Here is a 17,194-nt window from a genome sequence, read left to right as displayed (position 1 = left end):
GAATTCCTAAGAACCCCTATCCTGAGCTTGCTTCTCCTACTCTCTTATGCTTTGTGCTATGAGCTTCTCTTACCCCAAGGTTGGCTATCCCCAGGCCCCCCTTCCTAGGATTCCATGTTGGATGTATTACTAGTGGGGAAATTTTCAAGACATGCAACTTAATAATAAATGCTTGCTGCCAAAGCTGGTGCAATATCCTCTAATTTATAAGTAGCAATATCTTAGAAATCCCAGTCTGGCTCCCCAATAATTTAAAACAGAGACAGGCTTCCCCCCAATATTTCAAAGGACATAGTTGGCCACCACAGTGTTTCTAATCCAGAGTTCTTCTGATCCTTACTTTCAAGAAATCTGAGAAACTTTATTTTTTTCCAAATATATTTATCATTTTAGAGAGATCATGGGATACTATGATTATATATTATTAACTGATTCAATGACAGTCAAAATTAAGAGGTAGAGCTGAGATCATATCCAAATCTTCTCATATCCTTTTCATATATAACTTTATGGAAGTTCTATTAGGTATTTATATAATTTTAACCTGCTGAGTAATAATATTAATGTAAATTATATTACTATAATGGCACAATAACACCTATCATCACCATCGTCATCATTGAATATTTATTCAGCAACTACTATGTGCCAGCCACTGTGGTAAGCCCTAGGAATACAAATATGAATAGGGAAAGAGTTCATGGCTCCATTCTTCAATCAGAGGGCAGAGAGAATTCATGAAATACAATACCAAGGTTGATTGATTGGATTTTCACAATAATAAGGTTTTCTCATTGATGAGTGTCCTGGAGCATGGTACATAAGTCATCATTAATACCACAACCATCATCATTTTCATCTTTTACATTTAGACTTGGAGAATAACAGAATTTCAGAGTCAGAAGGGATGTCAGAGGCCATCTTGACTACTGTGAGCTTGAACAAAAATTCTTTCTATAATATCACTAAAGATATAGTCCCAAACACTAGCTGGGCCAAGTCTGGCCCATACCAGTCTGATGATTCAGGGATTTGAATGAAGTAGAATATATATATATATATAGATAGATAGATAGATAGATAGATAGATAGATAGATAGATAGATATATAGATATATAGATATAGATAGATATAGATATATAGATATAGATATATATAGATATATATAGATATATAGATATAGATATAGAGATAGAGATAGAGATAGAGATAGAGATAGAGATAGAGATAGAGATAGAGATAGAGATAGAGATAGAGATAGAGATAGAGATAGAGATATAGAGATATAGAGATAGATAGATAGATAGATAGATAGATAGATAGATAGAGAGAGAGAGAGAGAGAGAGATAGATAGATAGATAGATAGATAGATAGATAGATAGATAGATAGATAGATAGATATAGATATAGATATAGATAGATACAGATAGATAGATAGATAGATAGATAGATAGATAGATAGATAGATAGATAGATAGATAGATAAATACATACATATAGAAATATAGATATCTATAGATTATAGAGCTATAGATATATTATAGATCTATGGTCATAGATAGACATCTATATCTATCTAAACATTATTTATCTGTCTCATTGTCTGTGTCAGTCTTTCTGTCTATCCATAAATTAATCAATCAATCTATCTATTCCCACCTACCCTTTAACAGATAAATTTTACTTTATAACAGTATTGAGAGGATATTCAACAAGGATACAACACTGGTTCACATAAATATAACCTCCCTCCTGTCTATACAGTAGTTCATCATGTCGGGAGGCTTTATTGACTTGATGGCAATGGGATATCCATCAAGTTTGAGGGGTCTCAAATCCTTATGGGATGATCTTTTTCAAACTTAAAGAACCAGGACGCTGCACCAAGAAGTAGAATCACTGAGGTCCATTCCAGCTCTAGATCTATGATCATTTGATACTCTGCTTTATCTCTCTCTCTCTCTCTCTCTCTCTCTCTCTCTCTCTCTCTCTATATATATATATATATATATATATATATATATATATATGTATACATAAAACATTCATGAAGATATATGTGTTTATAGAGATATGACTATATATATATGCATTTACATGTATATGTATACATACATTCATGCACATGAGCCTTCAATAACTTTAGAAGTTACTGTGCATTCTTTCTTACCCACAAACACAAATAGCCTTTCTTACACACAAACAGGCATGTATGCTTACAGGTATATTCACACAACTGCTAAAATTCAAAGTCAAGATAGTACAGATGACGGTGTGTGAGGAGCATTACTTTGGAGTTAAAGAATCTGAGTCCGAATATTTAATTAAGACCTCTGTGTTTTGGGGTATAGTCACCATCTCTGAGCCTCTATTCCTTCACATATGGAATGATTGAATTGTACTCTATGATGATTTTCAAAGTCCACTACAATTCTAAAATCATGGAATTTCAGTTTTTCTTTTGTGATTTCATTGAAGGCAGGATGTTTTTACAGGAGAAATATATATATATATATATATATATATATATATATATATATATATATATATATATATATATATATCAAAGAACATAGAAAAATAATAAATTTGAAAAAAATTTGTGATTTTTCTTTTAAAAATAATAAAAAAGGAATACTAGGAATCTCACTACTTGACACACAAATGAGAAATTAAACTTCAAATGTAAAAATTGTGCCCTTGATTCATAGAAAAATAAAACCAAAGAATTTCAGAGAAGAAACATAATTGTGAATTATATGAATAATCAGCACCTATAGAAGAAATTTGTGAAATAAACAACAACTTTGTCCCAGTTAGTGAGAAGAATGAATCCCTTAAGGTGGTGGCATTACTCAAAAGTACAATGCATATTTCCAATAAGCTGGAATTAATTCATAAAATTCTAACTTCAAAAAGTGCAAAGTCAAATAATATGGCTGCTGCAGGGAATTATTTCACACTGATATGGACCTGATTGTAAGCCACATAAATTTGTTAACACCTAGTTTTCTTATTGATATTTTTGGTTGTTTTTTTTTGGGGGGGGGTGCTTGTTCTCTGAAGTTTTTTTACATCTGCTATTCCATGTTTTTAATATTTACTGAAGCTATATATCAAAAGTGATTGATATAACCTAAAGTGTAATTCTAATATTGCTGTCACAAATATTCCAGTGACTTTGAGTAGCTCTACTTTTAAAACTGGATTCTACTACTTACCAACTTTAGAAAAAGAAAGGCATATCTGGCTCAAGCAAAGCACAGTAAAAGGGAGAGCAACTACATGGTAAACACAATCAATAAAGATAGATACTTTGACCCTTTCTGGACTTCAAAACCTTTTTTTAATATTCTAGACAATATCACACTGCTGATAAAGGGCTGTTGAAAGTTACTCAACCATAGGCAAAGAGCCGAGTCATGGCTACAGTACTCACTTATGGTGTTCATAGTATCAGAGTAGTAGTTAGCATTTTCTGTACCTGGTATAAATGGGGGAGGGGGCAGGCTCTAAATTCAGTTGTGATTGATTGTTAAGAATCTTGGCCATTGGGGGCAGCTAGGTGGTGCAGTGGATAAAGCACTGGCCCTGGATTCAGGAGGACCTGAGTTCAAATCTGACCTCAGACACTTGACACTTACTAGCTGTGGGACCCTGGGCAAGTCACTTAACCCCCATTGCCCCACAAAAAAAAAATGAAAGAAAAAGAAAAAATGAAAAAAGAAAAAAAGAATCTAGGCCACTGCAAGGATCTCCAGAACTAAATTCTTGACATTCCTATATGTGAAGATGATACCTGTAACCTCTAAGTACTTTAACATCATTAAGGCATTTAGAAGGAATCTATTTAGACAGAGGGCAGGGGTGTAAGTCTATTATGTTGAAATGATATTAAAAATGGAAGGATGCAGGGAGATTTCAGAAAAACCTGGAAAGCCTTAAGTGGATTGATGCTCAGTGAAATGAGCAGAACCAGGATAACACTGTGTACAGTAACAGCAACATTATGTGATGATCAACTATGATAGATTTAGCTCTTCTCAGCAGTGCAATGATCCAAGACAATTCCAAAGAATCCATGATGGAAAATATTCTCCACATCTAGAAAAAAGAACTGTGGATTCTGAATGCAGATTGAACCATACTGTTCCTACTTTTTGATTGTTATTTTTTTTTTGAGGTTTTTTCCCTCATGTTCTGATTCTTCTTTCACAACATGACTAATGCAGAAATATGTTTAACATTTTTATACATATAACCCATATCAGATTTTTTTCTATCTTAGTGAGGGGGAAGGAAAGGCAGGGAGGGAGAGATGTTTGGAACTAGAAATCTTATGAAAACAAATGCTGAAAACTATTTTTACATGTAACTGTGTTATTAAAAAAATGGTTTTTGGCAGATGCCCAGGAGCCCCACCTGAAGATTGATTTGGAATTGATTAAATTGGGTGAGACTGAGAACCTATTTAAGAATGATTAAATCAAGACCATGCCTGGCCAACCCTGAGTGGGGTGTTGTTCTCAGAGGCTGTGTACTACGACATCAACAGGAGACCACTCTCAATTGATCAGCTTAAAGGACCTCCCCTTTTGGGGAGGGAGAAAGGAAGTAGGAAGCTGAGGCTGGCTCTCTGGATCTCTCTTTTTCATTCAGGAACCAGTGTGGTGGCAGGAGGGGCAGAACAGAGTAGAAAGATATACTCCTCGTGTTCTCTATAGAAGCATGGATAACTAAAGAAAGGTGGTTTTCTCAACTTCTCTCTCTTCACTAACTTCTAATATACTTTAATAAATCCTTAAGAGTCCAAACTCTTGCTGAATTTATCAGAAATCTTAGCCAGTTTCCCCAAAAAAACTGGGGGAGGGGAGCAATTTAGGATCCACATTTAGATTTTAAGCACCACAACTGGAAAATACTAAAATACTTTCATGATAAAAAAATGGAAGGATAAAAAGAGGGATGATATGGGAGAAGGTGAAGTGAGAAAAAGAATGGAGGAAATGATTTCTGACAAAGATGTGTGGAAGAAATAGTTTTTCAATGGAGAAGAAAATGGGACGAGGAAATAGTCAATGTTTGAACTTCACTCTAATAATAAATAGTTAAAGGAACAGTATGGAAAGGATACTTTATTGAGGTTTTGTATACCTAAAGTGACATACAAAATGTTTCAAATGTTTTAATACAGTTTTACATTATTTAAAAATAAAATTGCAATGAAACTTTGAGGACACCCATTTTGCATATGATTTTTTAAATGTAGGTATAATTAAATGAGAGTATATATGTATGCCTGAATATACAGAATACAAACAACCTTATATATATATATATATATGCACATATAAAATGTATATGTTTACATGGTGCTACATAAATATCTGAAATTAGAATTATTCAAAGCATTGTCACTGAATTAGCCAGTGTAAGTATTCTTATCTATTTTAGAGATGAAAAAATAATGAGGCTCACAAATCCTAAAAGAATTTGGCATTCAGAAACTTAGCTATGGATTCATAAGATCACAAGTTTAAGGCCAGATAAATCTCAAAAACCATCTAAACAATCCCCTCAATTTACAGAAGAAGAAACTGAGGACAGAAATGATTAATTGTCTTTAATGAAGTCATGAATTACTAATTTAACAGCAGAACTGTGATTAGAATACTATACTATTGATTCCTGAATCAGTGCTCTTTATACTGTACCACACTAAATCTGACTGCATATATAATAATGCATGTTTCATTATCCTGGGTTGGTGTTAATGAATTATCTGGTTTCTTGTGCAAAGTTATATCCAGGGGGTCTTTCAGATAGAGTGCGAAAAGTTTGGGGAGGCTTATTAAAGAAAACAAGTGGAGATAATGGTTTTAGATAGAGTCAAGCATTTCTATGGTTAAAGGATGCAGTGGGGGAAGAAGTAAATAGCCTGTTCCTTATCCATATAGGGAGGGGAAAAATGAGGTCCTAAGAGAAGGTTCTATAGCTACAAGTTCATGAGGACAGTAAGCTTATTATGACAAATGATGATGATGATGATGACAAAGGCTTATTGAGGAATATGAGAAATAAGGTATAGAGACAAGTGTCTATAAACCAGTAGAATTGTCCCTCTTGAACACAATACTCTCGTGCAAAATTCTAGTCATTGAAGCCTAATTATGACTGTTGCTACTTCATCAACTATTCAGTTATCTTTGCTTGACTAACTGATTTTCAAACTTATTTCTTTTGTTACTTGTCTTCTCTGTTAATCAAATGTTAGTATCAGAAGTATCAGTTATTGGGGTGGACTTGAACAATTTAAAGAAGTTTGGTTAATGAGACACAGTCAAACAAATTTGCTCTCGGCAGAAAGATCAGTGGCATCAAAGCATCTTGCTTTTCATGCACTTCAGGTCAATCATTTGGTTTATGGTAGGAAAAAATTAATTGTACTAAGCATTTCCTAATGAAAGTTTATATATTTAAAGTTTCCATAGCCTCAGCTACATGCCATTTAATTTTCACAGAGTCTGACAGTTTGACACATATCATATGAACTTATTGGATTTTGTGTTTGTTATGTTGTATTGTTAGATGCTATAAAAGAACACATTTAGGTATGTTAATCTTTTGAAATAAAAATATATTACAGGAATAAGTAATTTATATATTTAAATTTTAAATCTATGAAAATGTTAAGACCCAGAGTTCAAAGTCACTAAAAAGGGACAGGATTCCTCATTTCATTAAGTCATCTGCCTCCCTCATTAAACCTCTTCACTGAGAACTGAGAAGGTTTGGAATTGAAATGTTTCAATGAAAATGGCCCAAAAGTACATCAACAGTGATTGCTATAACAATAACAAAAATGGTGATGAAGCCAAAGAAAACATTTATACCTAAAATATAGGTGATTCCACTGCTTGGATATCATTTTGCGAGGTGACTTTAAATCCCCATGGAGAGATATGCTAGAATTTCACTCAAGGTTGATTCTCTAATTGTTTTTAAATCAAAGAACATCATAGACAGTCATAGACTTGTTGTATGACTAAATATAAATCACTCATCATCCCTAGATCTGAAGCCATAGCAGGTTTCCATTAAAATGTGATGTTACTGAATTTTCCCCACTCCAGTCCTGGGCAATAAAAATGTTTTTGTTTTTTGCCCCATATAGAGCAACTGTAAGAATGCCAAGTGCTATTTTGGGTATCATCTGAGAAAACTAAAGTGGCTTTAATGGGAAAAAGATGTGTGCCAGATTGTGGTGTTGCCTAAGTCCCTATACAACTACTTTCTATTCACACAGAAAGGATATAGGTGAAAGAAGCTTGATTAATGAACATCGTCATACAACAAGGGACATTATTCTACATGAAGAAGACAATGACTGCAGGAAACACAATTATTAACTCCATTTTATTTAATATTAGCCATCAAGATCTAACCATAGAGGCAATTTTAATTATTCATGATATATCCAGTCATTAAAATGTCTAAATAAAAAGAAAAGAAACAAAAATTTTACATTGACTCTCCTATGGAGAGGAATTCACTGTCCTGTTCAATAGTCCCGTTCTACCTTTCTGTCTGTTTTTGTCTCTCTGTCTCTCTCACACACATATACATACACACATGCAACACACATATATATGTGTGTGTGTACATACACAGAGCCTAACTTTCACTTTTACTCTCTTTATCTCTGTATCTCTTCCTCTTTGTATATCTCACTGTTACCCTCCCCTTTCTATCTTTCTCATACATATAACCATTGTCTTCCTCTGACTGTCTCTCTGTCTCTGTTTCTCCTTCTTTGTCTGCCTGATTTCTAGTCTGTCTCTTTGTATCCCTGTTTTTATGTCTGTCTTTCTTTTTCTTTGAGATTGATTATACCTATTTTGCTTAGGCTAGCAGTGTAGGGATGCTCATGGGCCCTGCTCCATTCTGAACACCATAGGAACTTTGACTTGCTCCATTTCTGATTCAGACCATTTCACCAATTATTCCCCCAGACCCAAGTTCTTCATTCCTTTATTTAAATAACTGAAGCATTAGCCTTGGCACAGCAGAGGGAAGCAGGGGCTCTCAATGAGGGTGGGTGAGGGAACAGCCTGGTGAGGGGGAGTAGTTGGGCAGTGGTTGGGACTGGTTTCAGTACCCTGAGTTCCCCTCAATCTCTTCGGCAGACCAATTCTCACTGCCACAAAATTTAAGGAGGAGAGACAACTAATAAAAATTCCTGCCTCTCTCCGAAATCAATCCTAGGGAGAGATGAAAGGGGAACAGAGCCAGCTTCATCCAGAGCCAAGGTTGGGGTGCACCAGCCAGAGAAGGGGATAAGTAGGGGAGGAGGGAGAGAACATTATGGGTCTCAAAAGGCATTGTTGGCAGTGACTGCAGCTGTTTGAACTGCAGGGTTGGAGAAGACACCAATGGCAGACTCCTACTGGGCCTTCTGGAAACTGGCACCTGTGAAGCAGTAGAGGTAGTAAATCCACTTCAGCATCACCATGCCAAGCACAGCAATGCCAGTGAAGAAATAGGTGACTAGAAGTATGAGGAGAGCTATACCCATTTTAACCTTCAGCACCATCAGGGCTGAGATCCAGCCACTGAATCCTAATGATGGGATGTCCATAGCTGCCAGCATGTATGTCATGCCCTGGACAAAGAAAATTAGGAAGAAAATAAAGAAATTGAATGAACTGTCACTCCTGAAAGTCTTGTACATAGGGCAGTACCAACAGACAAAGAAGCAGGGTGTGAAGAGTAGGGCCTAGAGGATCAAGAGAACAACACTAGAGCCAATGGAAAGAGGGAATCACACAGAAGGAGGCCAGGCAGGAAAGGAAATACAGGAGAAGGGCCAAGTTACTGCATATTCAGAGGTAGTACATAGTAGACACTGTCTTCTGGAACTCCTGGGGGATTTCCTTGGAGATGTCTTGGAAGAAGCATGGTTGGACAGGGCAAAATGAGGGAGTTATCAAATTGGCTGGGTTCAGCAAATGGGTTCCCACTATTCCTGCTCTGGGCCATATTGGAAGGTCTGGCTTCAGCCTTTGCCTTATCTCAGCCTTCTCTTGGTTATCCTCTGCTCTGAGGCCTCTCCATTTCACATATTCTTAAGGAATCTGGTAGGCCTCTGTTCTTAAAGGTTTACTATAAAGGTGGCATAGAAAGTGCAAATACTTGATCAATTTAGACAACTACATTTCACCACTCTTGAGCTCAAGTATTTCACCAGCCCTAGTCTCCCCAGGATCAGGGATTAAAGGAATGTGCAATCCCATCTGGCCATAGGTATTTCCAATATATAATAGGTAATGGTTGAGAGCTTGAAAGGAGGAGGATCTATTCAAATGAATGAAAATCAGTAGTGAGAGAAATGTTAGAATTTGGCCATGTTGTTGGCTCCTGAATATTCCTTTAATTCTATAATGAAGTAGATTAGGTGTAATCAATTTAATAGTTCTCTCTATTCCATGAAAAAAAACAAAACACTGAAGAAAGCTATTTGCTTCTTCTTTTTTTTTTTTTTTAGGCAATTGGGATTATGTGACTTGCCCAGGGTCACACAGCTAGTAAGTGTCAAGTGTCTAGTGTCTAAGGCCAGATTTGAACTCAGGTACTCCTGACTCCAGGGCCGGTGCTCTATCCACTGCACCATCTAGCGGCCCCCACTATTTGCTTCTAATACATTCCTACTTGGATAATAATGAGGTAATGGCAATTTCATTCTTGATCTAGATATCATCTACACCAACGACACTATTGACCCTCAGAAGATACTGCCAGATTTTCTTTAGTTCTCAAAAATCTGCTGCCTCTATCCTGCAATAACTCCTATTTGTGAGTGGCAGCAACTTTGACTTCTTAGTTTGGCATCTTTTTGTAAGCCTCCACTTTCTGGCAAAGCTCCATTTTAAAAAATTATAAATCTCAATGAACTTTCATTATGTTAACATGATATACTAGAGAGAAAACCACACAAAGAGTCTCTTTATTCATAATCATAGAAGAAATAAGAGTATACATGTACATGTATATACATATACATAAACATACATGTATACTCATATGTATACTCATACATATACATTTATCTGTCTCTCTATTTATCTGTTTATCTATTACATTATCATGTGGATAAATTTGTAGATTCCCCCAAGACATAGACAGATATTGAATAAGGTTCATTCAAACACAACACATCAATAAACATTTTTAAAGACTTAAAGTATTATTTTCCTTTTTTGTCATATTATCAGGCATGTGGTGGTACCTCAGAGTTGTTTTAATTTGCATTTCTCTAATCAATAGTAATTTAGAGCATGTTTTTAATATGGTAATAGATAGCTTTGATTTCTTCATCTGAAAACTGCCTGTTCATATGCTTTGATCCTTTCTCAATTGAGGAATGCCTTGCATTTCTTATAAATTTGATTTAGTTCCCTATATATTTTAGAAATGAGGCCTTTATCCTTTCTAATTTTGGGTGCATTGCTTCTGTTTGTACAAAAACTTTTTAATTTAATGTAATCAAAGTCATCCATTTTGCATTTCATAATATTCTCTATCTCTTGTTTGGACATAAATTGTTTTCCTCTCTATAGATATGAGAAGTAAACTACTCCTTCCTCTCCTAATTTACCTATGGTATCATCCTTTATGTCTAAATCATGTGCCAATTTTGACCTTATTTTGGTATACGGTGTAAGATGTTGGTCTATATCTAGGTTCTGCTATACTATATTCCAGTTTTCCCAGCAGTTTGTGTCCTAGCTGGATTCTTTGGGTTTATCAAGCAGTAGACTATTATAGTCATTTGCTACTGGGTCTCCTGTGCTTAACCTATTCCTTTGATCCACCACTCTATTTCTTATCCAGTAGCAAATAGTTTTGATAACTGCCACTTTATAGTATAGCTTTGGATTTGGTATGGCCAGGCCACCTTCCTGTGCATTTTTTCCATTAGTTCCCTTGATATTCATGACCTTTTGTTATTCCACATGAATTTTGTTATTATTTTTTCTACCTCTATAGAATAATTTTTAGGTAGTCTGATTGGTATATCACTTAATAAGTAAATTAATTTAGGTAGAATTGTCATTTTAATTTTTTTAGCTTGGCCCATCCATGAGCAATTGACATTTTTTTCTCAATTGTTTATTTATTTATTTTTTTTTTCGGGGCAATGAGGGTTAAGTGACTTGCCCAGGGTCACTTGCTAAGTGTCAAGTGTTTGAGGCCTGATTTTGACCTCAGTTCCTCCAAAAATCAAGACTGGTGTTTTATCCATGGTGCTACCTAGCCGCCATCATCCAATTATTTAGATCTGATTTTATTTGTGTGGAAAGTGTTTTAAAATTGTGTTCATAGGGCCAGCTAGGTGGTGAAGTGGATAGAGCATCAGCCCTAGAGTCAGGAGGACCTGAGTTCAAATCCGGCCTCAGACACTTAACACTTACTAGCTGTGTGACCTTGGGCAAGTCACTCAACCCCAATTGCCTCACCAAAAACAAACAAACAAATAAACAAATAAATAGATAGATAGATAGATAGATAGATAGATAGATAGATAGATAGATAGATAGATAGATAAATGTGTTCATGGAATTCCTGGGACGATCTTGGCAGGTAGATTCCCAAGTATTTTATTTTATATTGTCTACAGTCATTTTAAATGGAATTTCTCTTTCTATCTCTTGCTGCTAGGCTGTGTTGGTCATGTATAGAAATGGTGATGATTTATGTGGGTTTATTTTATGGTCTGCAACTTTGCTAAAGTTGTTAATTGTTTCAAGTAGTTTTTTAGTTGATTCTTTGGGATTCTCTAAATATACCATCATATCATCTGCAAAGAGTAAAAGTTTTGTTTCCTCCTTGCCTACTCTAATTCCTTAAATTCCTTTTTCTTCTCTTACTGTCGAGGCTAACATCTCCAGTACATTAAATAATAGAGATGATAATGGACATCCATGTTTTACCCCTGATCTTATTGGGAATGCCTCTAACTTATACCTGTTAATATAATGTTTACTGATGGTTTTAGGTAGATACTGCTTATTGTTTTAAGGAAAGCTTCACCTGTGCTCTCTAGTGTTTTTAATAGGAATGAGTGTTTTATTTTGCCAAATGCTTTCTCTGCATCTATTGAAATAATAATATGATTCTGTTTAGTTTTGCTGATATGGTTGATTATCTCTATAATTTTCATAATTTTGAACCAGCCTTGTATTCCTAGTATAAGTACCATGTGATCAAAATGTATTATCCTGGTGATGACTTGCTATAATCTCCTTGCTAATATTTTATTTAAGATTTTTGCATTGGTATTAATTAGGGAAATTAGTCTGTAATTTTCTTAATCTGTTTTGGCTTTGCCTGGTTTAGGTATCATTGCCTTTTTTTGTCATAAAAGGAATTTGGTAGACCTCCTCCTTCACCTATTTTTTTCAAATAATTTGTGTAGTATTGGAATTAATTTTTCTTTAAATGTTTGGTAGAATTCACTTGTAAATCCATCTGGCCCTGGAGATTTCTTCTTCAAGAGTTGATTGATGACTTGTTCAATTTCTTTTTAAAAATTGGCTTATTTAAGGATTTCCTTTCCTCTTCACTTAATCTAGGCAATTTGTATTTTTGTTAATATTCATCCATTTAAATAAGATTTTCAAGGTTATTGGCATATAGTTGCACAAAATTGCTCCGAATTATTGCTTTAATTTCCACTTCATTGATGGTGAATTCACCCCTCTTATTTTTGACACTGGTAAATTTGGTTTTCTAATTTTTTTTTAAATCAAATTAAACAAAAGTTTATCTACTTCATTAATTTTTTTCAAATAAAACCAACTCATAATTTTATTGATTAATTATATAGTTTTCTTACTTTCAATTTTATTAATTTCTCCTTTGATTTTTCAGGATTTCATTGATCTCTTTATTTTATTCATGTAAACATTTATAGATATGTATTTTTCCCCATGAACTGCTTTGGCTGCATCCCATAGGTTTTATTGTGTTTTCTCATTATTGTCATTCTCTTGAAGTTACTGATTGTTTCTATAACGTGTTGTTTGACCCGCTCATTCTTTAGGATGAAATTATTTAGTTTCTAATTAATTTTCTATGTACCTTTACATGACTCCATATTACATGTAATTTTTATTGCATCATGATCTGAAAATGATGTATTTATTATTTCTGCTTTTCTACATTTGACGATAGGGTTTTTGCGCCCTAATAGTAAGTTTTTGAATATGTGCCATGTACCACTGAAAAAAGGATATATTCCTTTCTATCCCCATTCAATTTTTCCACACATCTATCATATCTAATATTTATAGCATTCTATTCTATTGTTGTTCATTTTGTGGCTAGATTTGTCTAATTCTGAGAAGGGAAGATTCAGATCCAACATTAGTATAGTTTTGCTGTCTATTACCTCTTGTAACTCATTTAACTTCTCTAAGAATTTAGATGGTATGCCACTTGGCACGTGCATGTTTAGTATTGATATTACTTCATTATCTATTGTACCTTTTAGAAAGATTTATTTTCCTCCCTTATCTCTTTTAATTAGTTCTGTTTTTTGTTTTTTGTTTGTCTGAAATAACAATTGCTCCTCTTCTTTTTTTACTTTACTTGAAGCATAATATATTCTGATTCAACCTTTTACCTTTACACTGTGTGCATCTCTCTGCTTCAAATATGTTTCTTGTAAACAACATATTGTAGGCTTGTAATTTTTAATCCACTCTGCTATTCCATTCCATTTTATGGGAGAGTTTATCCCATTCACATTCATAGTTAAGATTACTGTTTATTTTCCCCCATATTCTCTTCCCCTTTTATTGTATTCTTTTTTTCTTCTTTCACCCTGTTCTTCCTCACCAGTGTTTTGCATCTGACCACACTGCCTTCCTCAATCTACTCTCCCTTTTATCATCCACCCTTCCTTTTATTTCCCCTTTCCTCCCCTGCTTCTGCCTGCCCTTCTGTCAGTACCACCCTATTACCCTCACGCTTTTAGTTCCTTAAAGAGTAAGCTAAGTTTCTTTATATAAAATGGTGTGTATATTATCCCTTAGCTGAACCAAATCTGTTGAGAGTAAGGTTGAAACAATACTCACTTCTCCCTTCTTTCCTTCTATTGTAATACGTTTTTTGTGCCTCTACAAATGATGTAATTAACCTTATTCAACCTCCCCCTCCTTCTCCTTCCCCTATTCTCCTTTTATTCTGTCCCTTAAGTTTCTTGATATCATCACTTCATAGTCAATTTAATAACAATATCCCAATAGAGATACAGATCCCAAGAATATTATCCTCCCTCATGGGGAAAATAGCTAAACAAGTTATGGTACATGAATTGATTGGAATGCTATTGTGCTATAAGAAACGAGGAACAGAAGGATTTCAGGGAAACCTTGAAGAACTTACATGAAATGATGCTGAGCAAGATGAGCAGGACCAGGAGAACATTGTACACAGTAACAGCAACATTGTGTGATGATCAGCTATGATAGACTTGGTTCTTCTCAGCAGTGCAATGATCCAAAACAATTTTAAATAACTCATGATATAAAATATTCTCCACGTCCAGAAAAAAAGAATTGTAGACTCTGAATGCAGATTGACCCATACTGTTTCTCCTTCTTGGCTGTTTTTTTTAACTCTTTTTTGAGGTTTTTCTCTTGTGCTCTGATTCTTCTTTCACAAGATGATTAATGCAGCAATATGTTTAATGTCATTGTACATTAAATGGCATTTATATATGTTATATATAACCTATATCAGATAGCTTTCTATTTTGCTAGATGGGGGAGGGAAGGAAGGGTAGGAGTAAAATATGGAACCAATGAAAACAAATGTTGAAAAATATCTTTACATGGAGCTGGAAAATATTAAAATAATTTTATGATTTAAAAAAAAGACATTGTATGCCAAGAATTGTGCTAAGCTCTAAGAATTCAAAGATAATATAAAAGCAGTTGAGTTCAAAGAGCTTACATGGTACATATAAAGTCATTCAAATTATAAATCTGTATTAGCCATAGTGCAAAGTGAGGGAAGCAAAAAAAATAAAGAGGAAAAATATGCCTCAATCTTGACTCACAGTCCATCAGTTCTCTACCTGGAGAAGAATCACATTTTTCATCATGAATCTTTTGAAATTGTCATGGATCAGTGTATTGATCAGAGTTGCTAAGTCTTTCTATAATTGATTATCATTCCAATATACTATGTATATTGTTATTCCATTTCTGTTCACTTCTCTGCATATCAAGTCATATAATACTTCCTAATTTTTTTGTTTGTTTGTTTTTTTGGAAACTATGTTCATTATTTTTTACAATACAGTATTTCATCACAAACATGAATCATAACTTATTTAGCCTTCAAAAATTGATGAGTATGTTTTTCCTATCACACAAACGCTGCTATAAATATTTCTGTACTTATATGTCCTTTGATCTCTTAGAGATAAAGACTTAGTGACAGTATTCCTGGGTCAAAGGGTATGCAAATTTACAGCTATTTTGCATAGTTCCAAAATTTTCTCCAAAATGATTGGACCAGTTCACAACCCTACCAATAGTGCATCAATGTACTTATTTTTCAATATCCCAAGCAGAATTCTTAGTGGGAGAGACAAGAATAAGTTAAAATGAGTGCTTTATTTTTCAGCCCAGAACAATTTAGCAGGACAGAAGGAGATGGTCAGACAGCTGGAGTGGGTGCTAGCTCAGAGAAATATTTTTTGGAAGTAGAACATTTTTGGTAGTGTTGGCATGGGGCAGCAACTTAGAATCATGGTATTGGGAGAAGTTGCTGTGCCAGTGCCCCACTCTGGTAAATAGATTGAATACTTTCTCCTAAAGAGATCCTTGGGGACACCTGTTCTAGTGCTTGATACAAAATAAAGTGCCATTTGGTAGCTCTACTTCTATTATTCTGTTTATAGATTTTGACCCTAGAGCAGAGGGGAATGGTCACAGTCATGAGGGAGCAAGAGACCTATCTGGGTAAGAAGCATAATATATACCAGAAGGGCAGCCAACAGACCTTTCCCCATATCACACCATTTTGGAGATACCAGAGGCCTACAGTCCTCCAAATTGAGCTGTGAATGTAACACATAAAAGAGGGAAGCTCAAACCAGTCATTCCTCCTCACCCAGAGGTGAGCAGAGCATAAATCTAATATAATACACAAACTCATGGAGTTGACTAGAAAAATAAACAAAGAAAACAAAAATAACTTCACCAGTAAAAGTTCCTATTGTGAGAGGGAAGTCCTAGAAATAAACTCAGAAGATAGTACATTAAAAATGTCTACAAGCCAAGCCTCAAAGAAAAAGTGAAGATTGGAATCATCACTAATAAGAATTTTTAGAAAAGCTAAAGAAAAATAAAACAAAAACAACCACCAAAAAAGATTTTTAAAAGATCATAGAAGATTTATGAGGATAAATTAGGGGTGAAAAGGAAATTGTTGCAAAAAATATGAAAAGAATTGAAAATTGGTTTGTGAGGAGGTTTTATAGTTGTGACATTTCACTTCATAATTTTGACTCTATCTTCCCCTCTTATTGCTAAATGTCCTGTTATCATTAGGTTTGCAAATTTGGTCATTCATGCAGAACATGATTTTTTCTCTTACCAATATTTCTTTCATTCTCATCACTCTTTTATCCCTGTTATCATGAAGTAATTTAGGCTTCTACTGTCTCTGATAATTTTTTCCTCCCTTACCTTGGTCCCTCCCCTGATGTCACTGTCAGTTTTACGTTCACAAAAACATAGTTTTAGATATACAACTACCATACTGTGGAAATTTATTTTGATTTAGGGACCCTACCTTTGGGCTGAGATTAGAAAGCCTCAGGCCCTCAGGGTCTCTTCTGTGTGGGAGGAGCTGGTCCCCCTCCCCCGTCTGCTTCAGCTGAGCCCAAAAGCTATCCAAAATATGCCGATAGCCTTTGATGAGGCACATGAGGCTGGAGCACCCACCCCCACCAGCTGCAGCCCTGGCTAGCGGATTAGCTTGGTCTGTGGGGGCACAGGAAGCCCCAAGATTTGAGTGGAGAGAAGAAAAGGTATATAAAGACCTGGGAGTTAGACAACAAGGGGTGCAGCTGACAAGATTAGAAGGGGATCTGTTCAGACAGATGAGAGGAGGAG

General features: G+C 34.9%; 1 pseudogene; it reads right to left on the bottom strand.

Annotated features, from left to right (window-relative positions):
• Positions 1–8,373: 8,373 nt before the first annotated feature.
• LOC122732114 lies at positions 8,374–16,837 on the bottom strand (annotated as a pseudogene).
• Positions 16,838–17,194: the final 357 nt, after the last annotated feature.

This window comes from Dromiciops gliroides, chromosome 6 (assembly GCF_019393635.1).
Source record: "Dromiciops gliroides isolate mDroGli1 chromosome 6, mDroGli1.pri, whole genome shotgun sequence".
In the NCBI taxonomy this organism is placed as follows: Eukaryota; Metazoa; Chordata; class Mammalia; order Microbiotheria; family Microbiotheriidae; genus Dromiciops; species Dromiciops gliroides.
The sequence above is the reverse complement of the archived record's forward strand: the minus strand, read 5'-3'. Positions and strand labels throughout refer to the sequence as shown.